Source organism: Amphiura filiformis, chromosome 18 (assembly GCF_039555335.1).
Source record: "Amphiura filiformis chromosome 18, Afil_fr2py, whole genome shotgun sequence".
Classification (NCBI taxonomy): domain Eukaryota; kingdom Metazoa; phylum Echinodermata; class Ophiuroidea; order Amphilepidida; family Amphiuridae; genus Amphiura; species Amphiura filiformis.
The window spans coordinates 670,072-677,203 of NC_092645.1; positions in this window are offsets into that span (position 1 = coordinate 670,072).

The following is a 7,132-nucleotide window of genomic DNA, read 5'->3' on the forward strand; positions in this document are numbered from 1 at the left end:
TGTATTATTGCGCGAGCTAAGTTGAGGAAAAGGATATTATGTTTGCATATTACCTCGACAATAAGATAAGTCTTCAAAACACAAATGTGGACGAAACAGCGATTATACCGTCCCTATGCATTTTGTTGCTCTTTACAGAGATGATCTTTACAGAGACTGATTTGTGATTTGTGATGATGGTCATCGAGGGAGTGATTTACACCGATTGTGACTTTACTACAACACTGGATGAACTGTTGACTTTGAAATTTTAACTATATTATTATGGGATCCCCGCGAAGCAGCGCGCTTGCGTAGTATTACTAGTAAAATGTATTAAGGTTTATTTTATTTTTATTTCCTTTTTTTATTCTTAATAAATGTTTTTCCTTAGAAATCAAGATATTGGCTCATCGTTGTATAGTGTGATTATAAATTTTGTTCTGTCATTAGTGTAACGTCATTGTTTACACTTGACGCATGAACCTGGGTTACACTTACATGTATTTTACAGAAGTGGTGAGGCTTTTAAGGTGAAACCCGTACTTCTTTCTGTATAATCATAGCACTGTTGCTGGTACATCTGCTTATTTCTGCCCATCTTTTCAAGTATTTGGCGCAGGTTGCTTCCAAACTCTCGATGTACGTAATTGGGAAGATGTAGTTGGTATATTCCGCGTCATTTTGGGTTGGATTGCATTCCCGGGATTGCATTATTACATATCCACATCTTCATGATTCCATTGAGTATAGGCTTTTGTCTGTCTTTTTCAGCATGTCTGTTAGTTTCTGCTTTGCAGACTCTCTGATTTCCTTATCCTTCAGATCTTTGGAGATAATCTTGCAGAGGAAACGCACGGGCTTGTTGTAGATATACAATCTCTCTTCTCCATCTATTGTCAACTTTGGATCGTATGCCACATATTGGGTTTTATGTCCCTCTTGCTTTTATTTCTTATTTGGGACAAATCTCTTCATGGCACAGGATCGATATTGGCTTGGTGTTGCCTTCTCCATGTAACCATGGTAACTAGAGAGAAAAAAACCCCATCACAAATAACGTAACAATATCAGGTAACTTAAATTTGATAAATTTGGTCAGCTCGTAATCGGCGGGCCATATAACATCGCGGATTAATATCAATGTACTTTATTTTGAGAATTGCCTTGTGACATCACGCCAGAAGCATCACAAATTATTAAAGGACGTGTCCGGCAATCACAACATTATGTCTTATATATTAGAAAAATAAGGTTTAGCATCTAGCACGAAGCACATGGTTGATTTAACACAAAGTCATATTAACCATGAAAACGAATAAAAACAGCCATCTCTCAACACGCGATATTCAAAATTCCCGCGCCGAAATTTTCTAGAGCAATGACGTCGTGGTTATTTGTGCTCATTTTGTCGTCATGCTTCATTGAATTATTAGGACGTCATTGCTCTAGACAATTTCGGCACGGGAATTTTGAATATCGCGTGTTGAGAGATGGCTGTTTTTATTCGTTTTTATGGTTAATATGACTTTGTTTTAAATAAAACCATGTGATTCGTGCTTGATAATTACTTTTCTAACATATAAGACATAATGTTGTGATTGCTGGACAAGTTCCTTTAATTAAAGTCCTATACTTTGTCTACTTTATTTACCACGCACAATATACAGCCTGTCTCAAAAAAAGTTGTGCAAGTGAATGGCGCCCTCTTTGGCAACTAGAAAATACCGTTGTGACATAATGCTTACATCCACGTCAAGGGAGTAGTCTTAGGTCTCCAATGCCGTTTGTTCTGTTCAATTTGCTTGTTTTAATCTCGAGATATGCTTACTTAACAACGAAAGGGTAAAATCACAATTGTGCCACTTTTACTATAGGAAAGGGGGTTGTACATGTAAATCAATGATAGCATCAAGTTTATCAAGGGTTCCTTCGTGAAATCAAAAGAATGCATCAATTACACAACAATACATAATTGTTTTGACTGTTTTTACTGTTTTATCATGATACAGATATTATATTTCTCTTTTCCACTTACGACAAGTTAAAAGATAAATAAATATTTCACATTCTGCTGTAAAATTAAATACATGTGCATGATTTTATCATGGTAAATACTGTTTTCTTTGTCACTCAAGACATGTTAAAAGACAAACAAATATTGCACACTTATAGGTTAATCAACTTAGACAAGTTCATGAAATTTGAAAAATTAATGAAATTAGACAAAATAATGCACGCGCTGATGTTGAAGCGTCTAATGCACGAGCCCCGAAGCGGGAGTGCATAGACGCATCAACATCAGCTATCATTGATTTACATGTACAGCCCTATTCCCGAGTAAAAGTGGCACAATTGTGATTTTATCCTTTCGTTGTTAAATAAACATATCTCGAGATTAAAAAAAGCAAATTGAACAGAACAAACGGTATTTGAGAGGTAAGAATGTGCCCTTGACGTTGATGTAAGCATCATGTCACAACCGTATTTTCTAATTGCCAAAGAGGGCGCTTTTCACTTGCACAATTTTTTTTGAGACAGGCTGTATATCACTCTTAACGTGGGTCTACTTTTCGGCGTAGTCGCAAAAACAATACCTGCAGATACGAGCTGATCAAAGTATAGTGTTATCAATACCCAAGACTAAAATAAATGAAAAATTAAATTATATTTTGCTTTCAAATTAAATAATATTACAACCAAACAGCAGTGTTAATTGATTGTGTTGAAATTAATCATCGATTAATTTTGTTCAACATAATGATGCAACCTGCTTAATGGATCGCATTGACCGACTATATATAGACCAATAAACGCGGACATTGACATGTCTCATTAACCCTCTTCGTGCAGTTATCGACTGCAGGCGACAAGTACCAAATTTCATTTAAAAATTCAAAAATGTCAGAATTGTAAACTTTCAAGACAATGTTTAGAATCAGCATGAAAAATGCATTAGAATGAGTACAACTGTACAAGTAAGCTTATAGTTTAATCGGTTCGTAATAGACGGGCATTATCCATCGATTGTAAATAATTGTTGATGTGTGACATATCTTCAGTAGATAGCAGCTAATGTGACCTCTATGCTTGATAATACGTTTTTGAAGGTTGTGAAGGTTCTAACCAAACTCTAGCCTTGATCAAGGCTTCCTCCTTTACTTTTTCTCTATTCATGCTCTTCATAGGACCCATGAGTGGTAGAAGTAACATATACTACTGCAGTACTGGACTCTCTCAGATTTTTTGTGTGGCGCTGGCTACATGAGCTTAGGGAGGAAGTGTGCCTTGTGGGCGTGGTGGGCATTTTGCTCAAACACTACCCCTGCAGTGCACAGTATGCCTGGGATAAAGTAAGATAAGAAAGTCCACTATGACACTATCTGGCCTAACAATTCAAATGTCAAATAGATTTTTACAAAGTTATGATGGTAAACCCGGGATGGTAAATAATTATTTTGAAAGAATAACTTCATTAAAATTTTGAAACAGAAATTTGTGGAATATGTGGCAAAGCTTCCATTTTACATTCACTAACTATGGACGCCAAAGGACTTGAAGCAAGTCTAACCAAACCCAAAAACTCTGAGCAGAAAGAAGCTGGTTCACCCGAAAGACAAGCCACCCAGGACAATTGCATATATGAAATGACAATGATTGCCAGGATTTGTATGTGACACTAAAATACAGACCTTAGCAGAACGCATACATGTACCAACCAGCACAGCTGACGTGTCAGTAATGGGTTGTGGGGATTCCGTCGTGTTTGCACATCATAAAGTACACCTTCGACAATACTGACGTTGTTATTTCTGCAGAAGCTGGTTCACCCGAATGACAAGCCACCAAGGACAAAATGTCAATATTGTATATGCCCGGGTGTATATGCTATTAAAATACAATGAAATAACAATGATATAATTATGTGAAACTAGTAAACAGACTGCAAAACGCATACCACACAGGTAAAGGGACTCCGTCGTGTTTACATAGTTTGGAAACCTTTGGGTACGACAATAAGAACGTTGGTATGATTGGACAGAGAAGCGATCTACGTCAAGAAAGAACGACCCTCACTCAACAAGGTGGCGGCCTCCGACACAATTTTGCAGGGTCCTACAATTCTGTACTGAAAAACACTCCTAGGAAGTCAACGACCTCTGATACCACCATCTTGTGATACGTACATGACCAATTGCCACCAGAACATGAGACGGATGGAAGATGCAGTCACCTTGAGCGTGTTTATAGTGAGCCATATCCGTTATTTGGCGTAAGTACCGTGAAAACAACGGATATTGCCGTATAATATTTCCGTTATTCAACGTAAGTACTGTGAAAACAATGGCTATTGCCGTATAATATTTCCGTATACTGTCACTATAAACACGTTCCTTGGAAGTGAGTCCAGTTGATGATTTTATGATTTCCATTAAATTTATGTTAAGTATATAGTATCTAAAGAAGAACCAGAAATGACTCTACTATACTATAATTAAAACTATCACAACGGAAACACGCCTCAAAGTATCGAGTCGTCTTATCCATTTGCCAAATAAGGAGATCATTATACCAAATATGGCTGAGAATAGCATCCGTTGGTACAAGCTACTTAGTCTATTCATCTGTTTTTCATCTACCTGTTTCTCGGCGCGGCAATCTTTCATTATCTTGAAACTGAGAATGAGTCACGTGTGCGAAGTACTCTTCAAGATGCCAAGCAAGAGTTACGGGATGAAGGTTGCTTGGACGAGGATGAATTGGAAGAATTTATAGATCACGTGAAGAGAGCGGTAGCACACGGAATTAACCCTTCTCGGAATGCGTCTAATCCTTCCAATTGGGATTATGCCAGCGCCTTCTACTTTTCTGGGACTGTAGTCACCACTATAGGTAAGTATTATCATAATGTTTCGCATCTTAAGGGGCACTGACCGGCTTACCAATTTTGGGAAGAAAGGTGGGTAGTCAGATTTTGCCATAATCTGTTTTCTATCTTACATTGAGGCTTATCATTGAATCGGTTTCCAAATTTTGAGTGTAGCTCCTGCGGTTTTGATATGAAAACTAAAATCGTGCATAACAATGCCCCGTAAAATAGTTTCCCCGATGGTGATTGCCACTATTTTCACGTTTTTGTTCAGAGATTCTAAACAAAACATATTTCTGTTGCTGGGGTAGGCCTAATGAGAAATCGGAGCTTTCTTCTGATATCAGAATCTCAAAATAGTGTTATCAGCAGTAGATAGGTGACGAAATAGTGTGCTATCAGCAATAGATAGTCGATGAAGCAATGTACTGTCAGCAGAGATAGTTGATGAAGCAGTGTACTCCCATTTCCCCTTTAATTCGCATATTAATTTGATGTGAACCTAGTTTTCAGAAGCTATAAATAAAATTATTATGGTTTGATTTTTGTTCTCGATATTTCTACGCCGAGAGTTTTGGCCTATAATACCTGATATTTTTTTAAACCCATTCGGATTCCCAAATTTGGAACACTTTTAACAAATTGTGCTTCGGTGACCAGTTCAGTTGGACACCGCTCCAAACTTTGAAAAATTGAACGTTGAAATTTAGTACAATTGTTTTTGGACCACCCTGTATTTTGCAAAAACCAACACCATTTTGTATAATCAGTCTGTAATACATGTCAATTGTTCTCAGTATTTGTTTAACACCATCATACTTTGCCAGATTTTTAATTGATTGTGTTGAAATTAATCATCGATTAATTTTTTTCAACATGCAACCTGATTGATCCAATTGACCGATACAATATGCTATATGATATACAACCTGCACGAGTCGAAGTCCAAAATCAGTTTCAATCGTAGTCTCGGACTCAGACTGAATGTAGCTCAATCATGAACACATGTTTAGGAATGTCATAAACCGAGTGTGAAGGAGACTGTTACGTCCATAATTGGTCAACATCAATCCAGTAACTTTAAACAAATAAACAGTTATCAAAGTAAATTTAGGTAAACAAATCCAGTAAACTACTCACGTCTTTAGCTTTCGCCATCTCGGATGATGGCTTTCTCAAAAGTGACTTGGTTCACTGCTTCTCCCGCGGAAAGTCACTTTTGAGAAAGCCATCATCCGATGTCAGGGAGGCCATATGGATCAGGAGAAAGGGGGCCGCCACCATGAACCGGGACATAGGCTCATACACTCTAGATCACGTATATGACTCACTGCTTGCACCACCACACTCTGGGAATGAGGCTACAGCCACTTTCCGTGGGAGAAGTTTACCTAAATTTGTTTACCTAAATTTGTTTACCTAAATTTGTTTAGATTTGTTTACCTAAATTTACTTTGATAATCAAACCAATCCTACAGATGAAACTGTTCAGTGAAATAAACAGCTATCTTCAAAGAGAAAGCCGGATGTGTCACATATCTTCAGTAGATAGCAGCGAATGTGGCCTCTATGTTTGATAGTACGTTTGTGAAGATTCTAACCAACCCCACAAACTCTGAGCAGACAGAAGCTGGTTCACTCGAAAGGCAAGCCACCCAGGACAATATAACTATTAATGAAATGACCATGATTGCCAGGATTTGTATGTGACACTAAAATACAGACCTTAATAGCAGAACGCATGTACCAGCACAGCTGACGTGCCAGTAATGGGTTGTGGGGATGTCGTCGTGTTTGCACATCATAAAGTACACCTTCGACAATACTGACGTTGTTATTTCTGCAGAAGCTGGTTCGTCCGAATGACAAGCAACCAAGGACAATATATTATATATGCCAATACAATGAAATAACAATGATTGCCTGGACTTGATTTGTGAAGCAGGTAAACAGACTTTATCAAAATAAACGCATATACCACACAGACACACAGTGTCATCGCCCGATATCTTCATGGCAGAAATCGCCATGGTAGGTTGAATCCACAGCCATGCGCATGGCCATTTTGTTCCGACCTTTGAGACGCATAATGAGCCGAGGGACATCCGACTAAGGCTACTGACAATTGCCTGGTAATTGACCTCTCTGTGTGTGAGTGAGCAAATCAATTGCGGGAATATCAAATCGTGCATAGCACATTCACGTGTATCGATCCCGGGTATTCATTTCACTGTCTCTGCTGTCATGTAATTATTAACCGGGCGATGTCGGTGTGAGACGTGC